Here is a 14,888-nt window from a genome sequence, read left to right as displayed (position 1 = left end):
TAAAGCGTGCCTATCGCATGGTGAGATGCGATGGCAGACCCTTAGAAAGGCAAACCATTAGGAAACGCTGTTGGCATGAAAGCGTTAGATTGATGACGACAGCACGCAGCAAGCATCACGCTGTCACGTCTTCACCAGATGGCTCACGGCTAAAATGTGCTGACAGGAGAAAACTCCGACTGGACAAAAGCAGTGACTGAGAGTCTGACATCACAGCAACAGAACGCGAGAAGAGCTTTACTTCGCTAACTCCTCGAAGCTCTCAGAAGACGTCATCAATCAGACTGAGGCAGAGAAAGGGCAAAGATCGCTGCAGACCAACTGACAACTCAACCGTCATTCGCCAACAGGACGGTGAGTGTCAGAGTTTTTGATGAATGGCAAATAAAGCTTACTGAATGTGACGGCTCCTTTTCAAAAAAGAAACATTAGGTTTTCTACACACAGGCTGCTTGACCAAAAAGCTTTTTTTGATGAAAAGCAAAGAAAGCTTACTGAATGTGACGACTCCTTTTCAAAATAGGAAACATTAGGTTTTCCACACACAGGTTGCTTGACAAAAAGTTTTTTTATTTTTTTTTCGATGAAAGGCAAAGAAAGTTTACTGAGTGTGACGGCTCCTTTTCAAAATAGGAAGTTGTGAAGTATGTGGATGGACGCTTGTATAAGGTTGAATAAATAGTTTCCTATATGTCTTTAGGAATAGATGAGGAGGTTGTTTGCAGGGAAAAGCTGTGTAATTTACACAATAGAGATTAAGATGATGTTCGAAATGTAGACAGGCTAATTGAAATTTGAAAAACACTTTTGAATAATAGCTTGATATAAGGTGGTTAAATGTCCATCAATGTTATTTGGAAAGAGAAGTCTGGCATAGAGACGTTGGGGGCGACCGGTGAAATGGTCACTGGTGGGGCTAGGTGCCAGAGGCTTCTTTGAATAAAGTAGAAAATTGAATTAAACCACTTGCCTTTTTGTCGCTTGAATCTTGTTTGAAGTATTGAGTTGAAATCTTGAAGAGGTAGCTGTGACGTTGAAAATCTGGTTGAGCACGTAGAGGGTAAGTTCAAATCGTCGCCATCAAAATGTAGTAAGTTGGTCCAGACAAGTAGGAGTATTTTAAGTGATATTTATTTAGAAGATAAGTAAATACAGGTTTAGTTCAAATCTAGCCCCACCAGGAGCACCCAGCAGGTAGCTCAGCCCCATCTAAACTGTCATTAGTCTCTCCACAGCTCTGAACATTCTATATTACATCACAGCACTGAAGCATTCTAATGGACATCATCTAGATGGCAGGGACATACATAGGGAGACATTATTCATAGATTATAACAACGGTGTATAGTCGATGCACATTTGGAGCCCTCCTGTGTGGGAGTAGATGGTAGCAGATGTCAATTGACCAACAACGCATACCTGTGCCACACTATCACATCTTGACCAACACAATGCAAATAATACATGTTGCAGACAGTGAATATATGTGTGACGTGACCAATATATAAGGCAATACAGCTAACTACACACACAATGTTCAATCACAAACAACATCCTGTGTGCAAACATGTCCAATGTAATGTGCACACATGTTGAAATATCTGGCAAAAACACATGACTGAGGGCCCAAATGTGGACAAGCGTCCCCACAGACACACATGTACGTGCACACACAACACGAACATGGAACACACCCTCCTTCTCTTCATGCACCCATGACCCCACCTACAATGCTGGGCATCCTCACATGACATGCATGGGCACACAACAAAAGACACGCATACACAGAATGCATGTACACCCCCATCATTGTTACTTGCACACACAAACCACACACTCACAACAGCTTCTAAATGTGGGTTCACACCCTTGATGTACTGTGTAGATGTGTACAAATGGAAACGTGTGTCCGCAAAACCAAGACGTCAACACGTCGCCATGCACATCTGACGCAACTTGGGTGCACATCACTAGCCTTTGTTAACCACTGACAAGGTCAACAATATGAGCACACATGCAACAAATGGACATGAATGTCACACGTGGACACGGGCCATTGACTTGACATCATTATTCTTGCAGCATTCCGGACATGTCCTGACACACATGTACAACTATGAACATTACATGTGTGCGGAGACATGCAGTGTGTGTACATACGCCATCTGTGGACGCCTTCCACCAACACAGAAGATGATCGTTGACACAGCAATTAAGCATGACATATGCTGTATGGTCAAGGACCATCCCGGTCACACCCCGCAAAACGCATGTGCGCACTACCGCGACGGTGCATCATTTGAAAATAATCACTCACTGGCATCGCTATGGCGGTGCACGCATTCCGCGGGGGCGGTGCAGGCTAACACATACATTTGAAAATGCAATTCGAAATGACAGTTGATACCCCCCCTTACAGTCACGTTGCAGCACCCACTGCACTCCCAGCTCCCTGATTGGTATCGTAGCGCCAGACGGCAAAAAGATTGCTATATTAATTAACTGCAAACTCGCATTGATCACGCAACCAGTAGTGCCTGACTGCACATTAGTTTAGTAGAATAGCGCTATAGTGCGAAAGTGTGCTTTGTACATCATTGGACTGTATATCATTGTGCTGCCTTGCCTAATTATTTGTATTGCGCCTGATTGTGCCGGTGCCTATGCCTATTTGTCCACGTTTTGAGTGCTTGTGCCCCATTCCTCTTTCGCTTTTGGCTCGCAGCCATCCATTTTGTTTTGTTGTTTGTTATTGTGCCTACCTGCCCGGCTTTGCCCCCGCCTCCCAGCTGCTCTGCCCTCGCCCCTCCCCACACACCATCCACATATGACAGATGCCTCTACGCGCAGCGGTCACGCGCAGCGGGCGCGCCCCATGCGCGCCGAAGGTGCGCCAAAGGTAAGCCCGTCTACGCCCGTCCGCGCCTGGACCGCGCCCAGCGCCAGACCCCCTGGTCCACACAAATCCCATACCACCCGCATAATATACGACGCCGCAACGCTGTTAGCCCTTAACCCCAGCCCACTCCCAAACTGCTACCAAGCCGCTCCAGGACACACCCATGGACCTTTCAACTGCTACTCCTGCAAATTCGACTGCATCAGAAGCCACACCAAATCCACAAACTCCAAACAGAGCTCGGACTCCAACCACCTAAAGTGCGTACTGCTCAACACCCGCTCAGTCCACAGACACTCCATCGAACTCTGGAACCTACTCGACTCTACATCGCCGGACGTCGCCTTCCTTACAGAAACATGGATGAACGCCTCATCAGCCCCCGACATCGCCATAGCCATCCCGGACACCTACAAGATCATCCGAAAGGACCGCATCAACCAAACAGGAGGGGGCATCACCATCGTCCATAAGAACACCATCCGCATCACGGCCAGCTCCGATGATAACCTCACTGTTGGACTTGGGCCTCGTGGCAGGTTCACCCCTGAACTTTTTGACTTGAAATTATAGTGATTTCTGGTCTTTGCGCACTTTGACACTGTGGCGCAGTGTAAAGTGCATGCGCACTTGGAGTGCGTGTGTGAGATAGGCCTGCCCTCCCATAGGAATGCATGGGGAATGTATGTGTCCCTGGTAGTTCCTGATGCGTGGGGTGTACAGGCTTGAGTCTGGTATGTGTGAACTCGTGAGAGTGAATGCTGCGAGATGGTGTATGCGGCATGTATGTGTCTAGAAGGGAAGTGCTACTTCTAGACATGGCTGTGTGTGTGCAGTGAGGGTGCTGGAGCGTGATTGGCTGGCGCTGGCTGGCATGCCAGGCTCCAGGAAGTCTGGATGGGTCTGCCCGGTGGTGAGTGTGAGATTAGCATGAGTGATGTGTGGGAGGAGTGTCCTGGATGGGCTGGGTTTTCCCCACACAATGCTGGCTCCGCCCCCCTGTGGTGTGACTGATGACCCTAGCCTCCCCAGTGAATGAAATGGGTGGTTGGGCCATCAAGAGTACTCCCAGACCAGCTGCAACTGGTTCTGCCCCCACCCTGCACCTACAGACAAAGGATTGCTCTGTATAAAAAGAGGCTGTGACCTCTTGGAAAAGGTTCTTGTTCCCAACTTGAATCTTGCCAGGGGCGTGCTGCTGCTTGGGCCCAGGGGGAAGGCTTGCCTCCCCTGGGCCCTGCCCAGCCCCTGGACTCCTGAAGAGCTTTGCTGGACTATGGTTCCTTATAGCGCTTGGGAGCGCTGGTTATTCCCCTCTAGCGCTGTGCTTGGACTTTTGCTGGACTTGTGTTCCCCTGAAGCGCCTGGAAGCGCTTTATCCTGTCTGGTAGCGCTGGGAGCGCTTGACTGGTAGCTTCTAGCGCCTGGAAGCGCTTGTGTGCTGTCCCTAGCGCATTGGAGCGCTTTATGTCCCGCTAGCGCTGAGAGCGCTTTGTTTTCCTAAGCCGGTGCCCACCCGGCATTTGCCCCATTCGGCGAAGGGGTCCTGGACCCCCAGCGAGTGCCTACCTCGCTTATTTCTTTATTATTGATTTTGAGGGTGCCCACCCCTCGTTTTGACCCTCAAGATTCACCGCCGCGGCCCGAGCCGCGTTAGAATTGCCGCCGCGCCCGCGGCCCGCCTGGTTGTGGGCGGGGCCGCTGGACAGAAGCGGAAGTGCGGCCATTTTGCCGAAAACGGAAGTCCCGGAGCCTCGCAGGCTCTATCTGCCCAGAGTCCCGGTCCCGAGATGGGGGACCGGGTGAAGACCGGTGTGCCGAGAAAGCGGGGCTCTCATGAGGTGAGAGAGCCCCGCCCGCTGCCCTGCTGACACCCGCTGAGGCTCCCTGGAGCAAGGGAGAGCCTCGGCAGACCTCGTGGAGTCCGGCGGAAACGGCGAGATGCCTCCCCAGAGCAGCCCGGTGAGTCAGGGCTGGACCGGGGGAGGGGGAAGAGAGGTAGCATTTGAGCGGCCCCGTTTGGTAGCGGGCCGCTCCTCCAGCTGGCTATGAATTGGTCTTAAAGCCTCGTTGGCTCCAGCAAAGCCCCCCCCCCCGTATTTGCAGAGCCTAGGTGGCTCAATGGGGCGCAGTTGTTCTGAGGGGCCCATGCTCCCCCACACAGCTCTTCCCAGGAGCAGAGCTGATTCCCAGAGCCCCGTGGCTCCAACGAGGGGGACATGTATTTCTTTAAGGAGCCAGAGTGCTCCTGTGCACCCATTATGGATTCACAGCCTGTGAAGGGCTCCAACGTGTTGGGCACAGTGTTCCTGAGGGGCTAGTGAGAGCCCCTGGCGAGATTTGTTTCCAGCTGCCCAGCAATTAGTGGGCAGCTGCACCGTGTAGGTATTTCTTTCCCTAGGGACATGTATTGTGGACGTTAGGAGTTAGGCGCACTCCTTCATCCCTGGCCTTTCCCAGCTGCGCAGCACTTAGTGCCAGCTGCGCAGCACTTAGTGCCAGCTGCAGCGTTTAGGCCCTGTCCTGTCCCTCAGCTGCCCAGCAATTAGTGGGCAGCTGCACCGTGTAGGTATTTCTTTCCCTAGGGACATGTATTGTGGACGTTAGGAGTTAGGCGCACTCCTTCATCCCTGGCCTTTCCCAGCTGCGCAGCACTTAGTGCCAGCTGCAGCGTTTAGGCCCTGTCCTGTCCCTCAGCTGCCCAGCAAGTAGTGGGCAGCTGCTACGTTTAGGTTCTGGCGCAAGTGGCGCAACCTGGACCCTGGACTTTGATGTAAGTTCATGTTAATGTGATTTCTGCAAAGTGGTCTTTGCTGCACCGCTGAATGTGTTGTTGATACATCATGTGCCTTGTTTCTCTTACACCTCTGAATGAATGTTATGCATTGCATCATGTGTTTTGTCCCCAGGTCTGTGCCCCTACTTGTATTGTGATACTGAGGTGGTTGTTCTTGCTAGTGCAGGTGGTGCTAGTAAGGTCCTGGTTCCCTGCGTGACCTGTTCCTAGGGTGGTTAGGATTGCGTAGGTGGACTTACCAGTTACCAGTGGGTACTGGTTGTGTGCTTTATGTCCTATTTGGTGTTACAGTGATGTTCTGTTATGTACTAAGTGATATTCCAAGGGCTTGATACTGAGCTTGCCCCCTGACCAGAGTCCCAGGACCAGTGGACTCTATGGTGCCTTCCCTGCCAAATTGCTGGGACTTGTCTCATCTCCCTGGGCCCCTGGGGCCTCGCTGAAGTGGGCCTCGCTCGTTCCCCTCGGCAGCTCGTGCCGGCCGCCCGTCCAAGCCTCGAGCAGCGCCGCTCTCCCCTGAGCCGCGCCGCTTCGCTGGGTCGCCCGCATCCTGCCTCTCCCTCCTCTTCTGAGCCGCACACATTGGTCGCCCCAGAGAAACGCTTGTACCTTGCCGGCCGCCCGTCCAAGCCTCGAGCCGAGCCGCTCTCCCCTGAGCCGCGCCGCTTCGCTGGGCCGCCCGCTCAAGTTTACTGAGGAGATCACTCGCATTATCCCGTGCAACCAGGACGGAAGGTACTGTCTGATAGGCTATGTTCTAAGTTCTAGGCCTACAAGTATTGTATTCTACGTTCAGAAAGTGCTATTCCTGACAGTGGTCCAGGTGGCCCTGTCTTGTAAATAATCCCTTGTAAATTCTGCCCGTGCCTCTGGCACATTGTAAAGTGTGTTTTATCTAATGTGTTTTGGTGTAATACAAAGGCTATTTTTATATAACCTTGTGTGGAGTTTCCTTTGTGGTGGGCCTTTGGGTGTTGTTGCTGGGGTGCATGCGCAAATACTTAACTTACATCGCCTCCAAGTTTAGCCTTGCTGCTCGCGCCACGTTACCTAGAGGGTGAGCAGGGGTTATCTTGGCGTGTAACTCCCTTGCCCTGACTTGGGAGGGGTGGTCTCTGACTGACTTTGGCGAAAGCCCTGGCCAGCCAGGGATCCCATTTCCAACACTCACTACCGCCGAACACCTTCACTTCCAGATTCACACCGACCCCAAAACCACACTCAGAGGCACCCTCATCTACAGACCCCCAGGACCACGCTCACAATTCAGTGAAGACATCGCAAACTTCATCAGCCCACATGCCCTCCCATCCGAGAACTACATTCTACTGCGAGACCTCAACTTCCACCTGGACAAGAAAAACGACAACAACACCACCACCCTTCTGGACAACCTGGCCAATCTCGGACTCAAACAACTCGTAGACACCCCCACCCACTCTGCCGGACATACGCTTGACCCCATCTTCACCTCCAGCAAGTACATCTTCTTCGACCACACCACAGCTCTCCATTGGACGGACCACAGCTGCGTTCACTTCCACCACAAAAAATTCACGACCCATAAAGCCCCAAAACCAATTCCCCGAAGAAACTGGAACAAAATCACCACCGACCAGCTCTTCTCGTCGCTTCAACAAAACCCCCCTGCCAATTCTTCGGACCCTAACCAAGCAGCCACCAACCTCACACAATGGATCACACACAGCGCAAACGAACTAGCACCCTTGAAAAACCATCAAATCAAGCAAGGTAACAAAAAAGCCCCCTGGTTCAACGAGGACCTCAAGAAATCCAAGATGCTCTGTCGAACTCTCGAGAAAACCTGGAGAAAAAACCCTACCACTGACAACCTGACCTCCTTCAAGAACGCCACCCGCAAACACCACCAACTCATCCGATCCACCAAGAAATCAGCATTTAAGGATCGACTTGACAACAACGCCCAAAACAGCAAGGAACTATTCAACATCGTCAAAGAATTCACTAACCCCTCCACAGGCGCTAACGACATCACCCCCTCCCAAGACCTCTGCGACTCCCTATCATCTTTCTTCCACAACAAAATCGCCGAAATACATAACAGCTTTCAAAACCAATCCGAAGACCAACCCACTCCGCCCACCTCCGAACCAAAACTCCCCTCTAACAACCTAGACGCCTGGAACCCAATCATCACTGAAGACACCATCCGCCTGATGAATTCCATCCACTCAGGAGCGCCAACCGACCCTTGTCCCCACCACATCTTCAACAAAGCAGACTCCATCATCGCACCCCATCTCCGAGACGTCATCAACTGCTCCCTCAACTCCGCCACCTTCCCGGAAAACTGGAAACATGCCGAACTCAGCGCCCTTCTGAAAAAACCCACGGCTGACCCAACCGAACTTAAGAACTACCGCCCCATCTCGCTCCTCCCTTTCCCCGCCAAAGTCATCGAGAATGCCGTCAACAGTCAACTCGCCACCTTCCTCGAATCCAACAAATCCCTCGACCCCTCTCAATCAGGCTTCCGAGCCAAATACAGCACCGAAACCGCCCTCATCGCAGCTACAGACGACATCCGAACACTACTGGACAACGGAGAAACAGTTGCTCTCATCTTACTTGACCTCTCCGCAGCCTTCGACACTGTCTGTCATAGCACCCTCATACAACGCCTCAGCAACATCAGTGTACAAGGAAAGGCATTGGACTGGATCATATCGTTCCTTACCGGAAGAACCCAGAGGGTCCGCCTCCCCCCTTTCAAATCAGAGGCCACCGAAGTCATCTGCGGCGTACCACAAGGATCATCACTCAGCCCCACCCTCTTCAACGTATACATGAGTCCCCTCGCATCCATCGCGCGCCAACACAACCTCAACATCATCTCCTACGCAGACGACACCCAGCTAATCCTGTCCCTCACCAAAGACCCATACACCGCCAAAACCAACTTACACGAAGGAATGAAAGAAGTAGCCGAGTGGATGAAGAACAGCCGCTTAAAACTAAACTCAGACAAAACAGAGGTCCTCATCTTAGGATCGTCCCCCTCTGCCTGGGACGACTCATGGTGGCCACCGGCCCTCAGAACCGCACCCACACCTACGGACCACGCACGCAACCTGGGCTTCATCCTGGACGTCTCTCTCTCGATGGCCAGACAGGTCAACGCCGTCTCATCATCCTGCTTCAACATCCTACGAATGCTCAAAAAAATCTTCCATTGGATTCCCACCGAAACTAGAAAGACAGTCACCCACGCGCTGGTCACAAGCCGTTTGGATTACGGCAACACCCTTTACGCCGGAACCACAGCCAAACTACAGAAAAAACTTCAACGCATCCAAAACGCCTCTGCCAGACTCATTTTAGACATCCCCCGACAAGCTCACATTTCCGACCACCTGAAAGACCTCCACTGGCTCCCTGTCAGCAAGAGAATAACATTCCGTCTCCTCACCCACGCACACAAAGCCCTATACGACCTAGGACCCGAATGCCTCAACACGCGTCTATCCTTCTACACCCCCTCCCGCCAACTACGATCGTCCAATCAAGCCCTCGCCGCAATTCCGCGCATCCACAGATCCACCATGGGGGGAAGATCTTTCTCCTACTTAGCGGCTAAAACCTGGAATTCTCTCCCCACCCATCTCCGCCTCACTCAGAACCACCTCTCTTTCAGAAAGCAACTAAAAACCTGGATTTTCGATAAGTAAATCACCACCCACCCGCAAGCGCCTTGAGACCCTCTGGGTGAGTAGTGCGCTATACAAATTTTGGAACTTCAACTTGAACTTGAAACGCAGCCCGCCGGTCCTGGCCGGTCACCCACCGCCGGTCCTGGCCAGTCACCCACCGCCAGCACCTGGCGGTGGGTGACCGGCCAGGACCGGCGGTGGGTGCCGGCCAGGACTGGCGGTGGATGACCAGCCAGGACCGGCGGTGGGTGACCGGCCAGGACTGGCGGTGGGTGACCGGCCAGGGCCACCCATGCCATGGTGACCTCAATGCACAGGCCGCTCACCCACCGCCAGCACCCGACGGTGGGTGACCGGCCAGGACTGGCGGTGGGTGACCGGCCAGGACTGGAGGTGGGTGACCGGCCAGGACTGGCGGTGGGTGACCGGCCAGGACTGGCGGTGGGTGACCGGCCAGGACCGGCGGTGGGTGAACGGCCGGGACCGGCGGTGGGTGAACGGCCGGGACCGGCGGTGGGTGACCGGCCAGGACCGGCGGTGGGTGACCGGCCAGGACTGGCGGTGGGTGACCGGCCAGGACTGGCGGTGGGTGACTGGCCAGGACCGGCAGTGGGTGACCGGCCAGGACTGGCGATGGGTGACCGGCCAGGACTGGCGGTGGGTGACCGGCCAGGACCGGCGGTGGGTGACAGGCCAGGACTGGCGGTGGGTGACTGGCCAGGACTGGCAGTGGGTGACCGGCCAGGACCGGCGGTGGGTGACCGGCCAGGACTGGCGGTGGGTGACCGGCCAGGGCCACCCATGCCATGGTGACCTCAATGCACAGGCCGCTCACCCACCGCCAGCACCCGGCGATGGGTGACCGGCCAGGACTGGTGGTGGGTGACCGGCCAGGGCCACCCATGCCATAGTGACCTCAATGCACAGGCCGTTCACCCACCGCCAGCACCCGGCGGTGGGTGACCGGCCAGGACTGGTGGTGGGTGACCGGCCAGGACTGGCGGTGGGTGACCGGCCAGGACTGGCGGTGGGTGACTGGCCAGGGCCACCCATGCCATGGTGACCTCAATGCACAGGCTGCTCTCCCACCGCCAGCACCCGGCAGGGGGTGACGCAATGTGACTGTAAGGGGGGTTTCAACTGCCATTTCAAATTGCATATTCAAATGTATGTGTTAGCCTGCACCGCCCCCGCGGAATGCGTGCACCGCCATAGCGACGCAAGTGAGTGATTATTTTCAAATGATGCACCGTCGCGGTAGCGCGCACATGCGGTTGCCGGTGTGTGACCGTGACGGTCCGTGCACATGTAGCCAATGGAAACAGGTTACGCGGGGCGCGTAAGCGCATTCAAAAATAGCGGAAGCCGTGCACCGCCACACCAGGGTGAGTCATTGGCTCTTTTTGAATGATGCATCCAGGGAAAACCAATTGCTGCAGACGTGTGCCACAGATATGAGCTCAGGGCCCTATATATGTGTAAAATTCTTCTGCACACATTCACTGCTTTCAGCCACTGCTGCCTGCGACCGTCACCTCGACCTGCTGCTCCTGAGCTATCCAACAACTGTTGCCTGCGACCGTCACCTCGACCTGCTGCTCCTGAGCTATACAACAACTGCTGCCTGCGACCGTCACCTCGACCTGCTGCTCCTGAGCTATCCAACAACTGCTGCCTGCGACCGTCACCTCGACCTGCTGCTCCTGAGCTATCCAACAACTGCTGCTGTAGTGCCACAGTCCTGGACCTTGCCATGCAGAGAGTGCGAGAGATCCGGTCTCGTCCCTTCACCGCAGCGGAGCTGGATGTCCTTGTGGATGGTGTGCTCAGCCACTATGAACGGCTCTACGGTGCCCCCGGACAGGTGGTAAGTGCAGTGTGTAACATGTTGGTGGGCATGAGGTGGTCACTGACTCCTGGATTCTGCAAGGTTGGCGGTGTGCTGTGGGACCTTCACATGTGTTGTACTGAGCATGGCTGCATGAAGATACGTGTTTCTACGATGTTTGTGAATGTCAAACTGTCCACTGACGTTCCCATCTTGTCTCCCATCATGGTAGGTCAAGCTGCACCTTCGCAAGGCCATGTGGAGGACTATAGCATGTGATGTACGGGCAGTGGGGGTGTTTAATAGACGACACACACACTGCCACAAGCGCTGGGACGACATATCCAGGCTCAGCAAGAATGTTGCGGAGATGACACTGGGGATTATTCCAAGATCAAGCCGCCTTGCCCGATGCACCATGACCCATCTAATGCACCGTATAATTGCTGTGACGCATCCTGACCTGTCCGCCCGGCTAAGAGGGGATCAACAGCACACTAGCGGTAAGCAGACTGTATGTGTCTGTAACTTGTGAGTGCATGCATGTATTGTTGCTCAGACACAGTAGTGACATCCGTGGTGCGTATGTTTTGAAGCAATTGCATGTTGGTGCCATTAGCGGAGTGAGCGTTAGCACCCATGTCCGCCAGGTGGACATACCAGTTGATTTGTAGTTGAGGGTTCCAGGACGTGCCGTTGAGGTCTGTGGTCCCATGGCATGACATGTGTGGTGGTCTGCATGCACTTGCCCTGTTTGTATGATGTACATGTTTCACAGGCACCCCCGGTTCTTTGATATGAGGATGTCTGGTAGGGGTGGTTCGTGTGCAGGATGGGTGCTACATGTCAATCGACTGTATGGAAAGGTGTGAATTTGTAACCTTCAGTACGTGAGTCTGGCACTTAGGTTAACATCTCTTCCCTCTCTTCCGGCTTTCGCCGAGGGCACTGACACACAGACGACGGAGATGAGTGGTGGCAATGCATCCGGATCCGAGATGACACACACGGAGACTGACACTGAAGGGGGCAGCCCCGGAGAGGGGGACAGAACCGTCCCTGAGGACTCACATGTGGAGACACCATCGTCCTCATCCTCAGACATTGGTGGTGAGTCAGCACTGTTGTCACAGACAGGGAGTGGGCAATCAACACCTTCAGTCGGTACACAGCACACAGGGCCCACACTGCCACCAACTGCAACAAGTACTGCTCGTGCCCACCAGAGTAGGGGGAGCAGAGTTGCCTTCGGCGCAGGCACCGCTGCCCCTGCCCCTGTGTCACAAAGTGCACTTTGTGCTGAGGCTGTTGATCTGCTGCGACAGCTGTGTGTAGGGCAGACCAACATGATCAATGCATTCCAAGACCACGATAGGAAGTTGGGGCAGGTGGTAGCATTCATGAAGGGGATGCATGGCGATGTTGCTGGTCTCCACAGAACAGTGCAGTCATTAGCAAACACTGTGTCTTCAGCCATTCTTCAGTCGCATGGACAGGGTGCTGCTTACGTTCCCCCATGCACACCACTAGATGTCTCAGGGGAGAGTGAAATTTCAGACCAGGCGTCATTTATTGGGGTATTGCACTAAAAGCAGCCACAGGCAGCAAGGCAGGGCACGGAGGCAACAAACACCATCCCCTAGGACAGGTAAATCTTTCACCCATCACGACATGAGCTACACTGGAGTTGACACACAGGATCCTCAAGGGGTGTTGGGGGAAAGGGATTCACATGTAACAGACGCATCCCCCTCAAAAGGTACTCCCAAGGCAAGGGCACCTCCCAAGTCCAGGGACACTCCCAAGGACAAGGACACTACACAGGAAAGGGCACATCCCAGGAGCAGTGACACTCCCAATGACAAGGACGCTTCAAAGGAAAGGGCAACTCCCAAGAGCAGGGACACTCCCAAGGACAAGGACACTACAAAGGAAAGGGCACCTCCCAAGAGCAGGGACACTCCCAAGGACAAGGACGCTTCAAAGGAAAGGGCACCTCCCAAGAGCAGGGACACTCCCAAGGACAAGGACGCTTCAAAGGAAAGGGCACCTCCCAAGAGCAGGGACACTACCAAGGACAAGGACGCTTCAAAGGAAAGGGCACCTCCCAAGAGCAGGGACACTCCCAAGGACAAGGACGCTTCAAAGCAAAGGGCACCTCCCAAGAGCAGGGACACTCCCAAGGACAAGGACGCTTCAAAGGAAAGGGCACCTCCCAAGAGCAGGAACACTCCCACGGACAAGGACACTTCAAAGGACAGGTACACTACAATGGACAAGTCTGCTCCCAGGGACAGGGCACCGCCCAGGGATCAGGCACATTCCAGAGACAGGACACCTCCTACGTCCAAGGCACATCCCAGGGCCAAGGGTTCTCACATGGACATGAGCTCCATCAAGGACAGGCATACATCACCCCTGGCTGCCATGAGGCTGATGTTGTTGAAGGAACGTAAAACACATGTGTCAGCGGTGGAGTTCCCACATACCTCAACTCCCATCCACACCCCGCAGAAGCAGAATAAGGAGTACACTGTTGTATCCCCTATTACACATGATGCAGAGGGCAGAAGGCAGGGCCACAGCAAACGTCAAGCAGGGTCTAGCACGTCCCCAGAGAGCAGACAATCACAAGCACATGATCCTTCTTTGATGTCTGATGAGGCCACAACACTTACCAGTCCAGTCATGTCCAGGGTGCCCCTAAATTTCACAAAGAAACGGAGACACACACCAGTGAGACCTGACCACCCCAATGTCGCTCCAGTACAGCTGTCCCCAGCTCCCAGAGCCACCCTGCCTCCTGGCCCATACAGCCCTGTGGCTCATCATTTCAGTGGTCCTAGTGGGTCAGCTGCCGTTCACTCTCATGTGTCAGATAGTGGCACTGTGTCTGTTGTTCGCTGTCATGCATCATGTAGTAGCACTGTGTCAGTTGTGCCCTCTCCTGTTTCAGGTACTGGCACTGTGTGTGTCAGCCACTCTCATGTGTCAGATGCTGGCATGGTATTTGTTGGTCACTGTACAGGGACATGTCCTGGCAGTGTGTCTGGGCCTATGGCTCATGTGTCAGTCACTAGAGCTGTGGCTGTGTCTCACACTCCTGTTTCTGGTGCTGGTAATGTGTCTGGGTCTATGGCTCATGTGTCAGTCACTAGAGCTGTGGCTGTGTCTCACACTCCAGTTTCTGGTGCTGGCAGTGTGTCTGGGTCTATGGCTCATGTGTCAGTCACTAGAGCTGTGGCTGTGTCTCACACTCCTGTTTCTGGTGCTGGCAGTGTGTCTGGGTCTATGGCTCATGTGTCAGTCACTAGAGCTGTGGCTGTGTCTCACACTCCTGATCTGGTTCTGGCAGTGTGTCTGGGTCTATGGCTCTTGTGTCAGTCACTAGAGCTGTGGCTGTGTCTCACACTCCTGTTTCTGGTGCTGGCAGTGTGTCTGGGTCTATGGCTCATGTGTCAGTCACTAGAGCTGTGGCTGTGTCTCACACTCCTGTTTCTGGTGCTGGCAGTGTGTCTGGGTCTATGGCTCATGTGTCAGTCACTAGAGCTGTGGCTGTGTCTCACACTCCTGATCTGGTTCTGGCAGTGTGTCTGGGTCTATGGCTCTTGTGTCAGTCACTAGAGCTGTGGCTGTGTCTCACACTCCTGTTTCTGGTGCTGGCAGTGTGTC

At 54.0% G+C, this 14,888-nt stretch overlaps 1 protein-coding gene across 1 annotated transcript in view; it reads left to right on the top strand.

Annotated features, from left to right (window-relative positions):
* Positions 1-221: 221 nt before the first annotated feature.
* Positions 222-14,888, top strand: part of LOC144762250 (exportin-5-like) — a 1,106,737-nt gene continuing 1,092,070 nt past the window's right edge. The window contains exon 1 of the mRNA XM_078647393.1: positions 222-354. The gene's annotated coding sequence lies outside the window, so the exon portion shown is untranslated. The remainder of the gene's footprint in view (positions 355-14,888) is intronic.

The sequence above is a fragment of the Lissotriton helveticus genome, chromosome 6 (assembly GCF_964261635.1).
Source record: "Lissotriton helveticus chromosome 6, aLisHel1.1, whole genome shotgun sequence".
NCBI classification, from domain to species: Eukaryota; Metazoa; Chordata; class Amphibia; order Caudata; family Salamandridae; genus Lissotriton; species Lissotriton helveticus.
This window is presented reverse-complemented; position numbering and strand designations above follow the sequence as displayed.